The sequence below is a fragment of the Gossypium arboreum genome, chromosome 11 (genome assembly GCF_025698485.1).
Source record: "Gossypium arboreum isolate Shixiya-1 chromosome 11, ASM2569848v2, whole genome shotgun sequence".
In the NCBI taxonomy this organism is placed as follows: Eukaryota; Viridiplantae; Streptophyta; class Magnoliopsida; order Malvales; family Malvaceae; genus Gossypium; species Gossypium arboreum.
Window position 1 is genome coordinate 34,669,069 of NC_069080.1, and position 3,920 is coordinate 34,672,988.

Consider the following 3,920-nt stretch of genomic DNA (forward strand, 5'->3'; position numbering starts at 1 on the left):
GTGTACTAAGGCCGAATATGATTTTGGATATTATTGGGCAATGTATGTGTTTTGAATTGATGGAATGGAGAGGATGCTTTAATTGTGTTATGAACAATTATATGTTAAATTAAGGTTTGCTAAGCTAGCTATTAAGGTGAAATGCAAATGTTAGTATTTGATTTGGTAATAATCTGCTTGGGGACAGCAGCAGTAAGGTGATTTTGGAAAATCGCCATAAATTGTAGGAGTTGAGTTAGAAGCTGAATAAATTATGTCATTAAAACTTGAAGAGTCTAGTTTCTTAGAAAAGAAACTATAAAAACAAAAGAGTTACCGATCTTGAGATATTTGAAGTATTGTGGGACTGAGTCAAAATGACTACTAGATTCCCTGTTCTGTTTTTATAAAAAATCAGTATAAATTGTACAAAAATGGCCCTAAGATAAAATTTATATGCTTAGACTCCTTAATGAGTCTAGTTTCAAATGAAATAAACGAGAACATATTTTGAATTCTGTACAATGAGAAATTTGATTCGTAGTGAAGAATAGTTAGTTTAGTCAAACAGTGAAACAAGGTGAACTTTAAGAAAAATCTGGTATTGTTGGGCTAAACTAAAAATTTTGAAAATTTTGTGGATAATAGATAAATGAGTCTTCTGTCAAGAAAAATTTACGTCAATTGATTTGGAGTTTCGTAGCTGCAGTTATAAAAACTTTAGTGACTGTTGCTTAGGAAGTCAGCTTATAGGGAAATTGTAATTATATTGTAAACATTAATGAAAATTTGCTAATGAATTATTTATTGATTTTTATAAAGCTTACTATAATCTATATGTGTGAAAGTCGAATCCATATGTATTATATTCTGAAAGTAATACTTGAATAGTCGATTAATGACTAGTTAAAATTTGTTGAACTTAAGCTCAAGAGCATAGGGGGCAATTTAGGATATGGGAAAAGAGAAAGTAACCGAGTAGCAGCTCATAAGCTGTACCAAGTATCCGAGGTAAGTCTTGAGTAATGAAACTTAGTTTATGATTTGATTAAGTCATGACATATAAGCATAACGAATAAGCGGAGATATAATGATTCCACTTGAATTATATATTGAGGTGATTAGTTTATACTTATGACGGTAGCCAAATGTGTATAGAGATCATGTTAGAAAGCCACTCAAATCATGCTCTTTGTATATGGCTATTGAGCCGAAATTGGTAAGGTTTGATAAGTGTCTTGTGTTTGAGCTTTAGTAATGAAAATGAAATATGGATGTGTCATGATTTATCGATATATGTGCATGATTATTCGGATGATATCCGGGCTAAGTCCGAAGGCATGGCGCTAGTGACTATATCCGGGCTAAGTCCCGGCGGTTGTGCTATTGACTATACCGTGCTAAGTCCGAAGGCGTTTGTGCGAGTTGCTATATCGGGCTAAGTCCGAAGGCTTTTGTGCTAGTGACTATATCCGGGCTAAGACAGAAGGCGTTTGTGCGAGTTGCTATACCGGCTAAATCCGAAGGTAATTGGGTTTGGAAATGAGCGATCTTGCTGTAATAATTTCAATTAACACGCTCATAAAATCCAAACGATAAGGTATGTTTCAGATATGCATCGGAAAAGTTAATTCCTTTTGATAGAATTCGCTCTATTGATTAACAACTTAGGGCTTAGTTAGGTTTGATTCCCCATGTATGAATATCTTGGTTGAGGTGTGAAATAAGTATGATTTTGGGAATATGCGTATATGCAACTATTCATTTAGTCATATGAACGCTATACTTTAGTCGTAAATAATTTCATTACTTGAACTTACTAAGCATTAAAATGCTTACTCTGTTATTTTGATTCTCTGTTTTATAGATTTTGTTCGTCAGCTATCGGACTCGGGAGTGTCAAAGTCGAAGTCATCCACACTATCTAAGCCACTTTTTGGTACTCTAGTTCAATTTTGAAAATGGCATGTATAGGGCTGACCCTTATTGTTAATTAAGTACCCTTTGGTAATGTGTATTCGTATAGCCATGCGAAAATGGCTCGTATATTTCAAAGTATAACATTATGGTCTTGTGATATGGTTATTAAGTGGTGTGGAAATGTTTAGTAATGACTAGCCATTGGAATGGCCAATCATGGTCCTATTGGTGCTACGTACGTCATGGCTAATCGGGATTACCCTTGATAATAATGTATGTCTATTTGCTATTTGATTCATGGAAAATTATGAAATAGGTAAAATTTACCTTAAAATAGATGCTGACAGCAGCAGTAATGTAAGTTGGAAAAATCACTAAAAATAGTAGGAATGGAATTAAATAGTGAATAAATTATGTAATCGAATCTTGATGAGTCTATTTTCATATGAAAAAAACAAAACGACCATATGAGCAGCATTTTATGAGATGTTTAAGTTTTCGTGAAACAGGGCCAGAGCATTTTCTGGATCCCCTATTCTGATTCTGAAAATTTACCATAAATCAACCAGAGATAATTAGAAGTCATGATTTATATTTATAGATTCCTTTTTGAGTCTAGTTTCATTAGAAACAAACGGCATAAGTATTGAAGTTCTGTACAGGGAGATATCTAAGTCGTAATGCATGAAGGTCAGAGTAGTCGAACCCTGAAACAGGGGAGACTTTAACTAATAAACTGTACTAATTGGCCTGACCAAAAATTCTAGAAAAATATTTGTAGATGGACATATGAGTCTAGTTTCAGGAAAAATTTACGGAATCAGTTTTCGAGTTTTGGAACTCGAGATATGATTTTTAAAGTGACTGTGATGTAGTTGGCCAGCTTGTCTGGAAATTTTAAAATGAATTGTGTTAATAAATGAACTAAGTCCGTTAACACCTTGTGTTCGACTCCGGCAACGGTCTCGGGTACGGGGTGTTACAAAGTTTATGATTTAAAAGGTTTTTGGGACATGACAAAAATCAAACGACTAAAGAAATTATAGAAGTTCAACCCCAATTGACTATATCCACTACCTTAGCTTTTCTCAACGAAAGATTTCCCAAATCCACTAGATTTTAACCTTTAAGGATAAGGTTTAACCTTATAAATCTATATCTTTTCCAAGGTAAGATAGAACCACTTCCCCTTAAGGTTTTCTACCGAAAACCTTAAGTAACACCTCACAAATGAGAGAAAAATAATGATGAATAAGATGATACCTCTAAAAGGTAGATAATAAACAATGAAGTACTATCACACAAAGTTACAACACTTGAAAGAATATAGAAAACTTAACCCACAAGTGTGTACAAGAAATATTTAGTAAAATATTGAGAAGAATTGGAATATTGAGAAGAATTGGAACCTTGAGTTCTTAGATGTTAGGAACTTGTTTCTTGTCTTTTGTTGACTTCAATGGGGAGCCTTAACCTTGTATTTAAGTCCTATAACAACCTTATGGACTTTTGTTGTCGTTAGAAACAAATTAAAGTATTTGCAGCCATAAAAACTAACACTGAATGCTGTCTATAGCTCCATTAAACCGGTAGAAGGAGTCTTGCATCGGTAAAAGTCTTTCTAAAATATGACTGTGGGGCTTGTTCTATTGATAGAAGTTCTCCTGTATCGGTAGAACTCTGAGGGTTTCATTTAGTACCAGTAGAACCCATCAGAGTATCGGTAGAAGTGCAAGCGAGGCTAAATTTTGGCTACTATTTTGACTTGTTTCCGTAGAAGTCCTCAAGGTAGCAATAGAACCCTGGTGGTTTCAACTAGTATCGGTAGAACCTAGAAAATATCGGTAGAAGTGCCGGAGGGGCTAAATTTTGGCTATTGTTTTGACTTATTTCAGTAGAAGTTCTCAAGTTATCGGTATAACTCTGGTTGTATCGATATATCGAGCCAGGGTATTGGTAGATCTCCTAGGCCAAAACTACCTTCCACACTGGTGTGCGTTCTACCGATAGAAGTCTGAGTT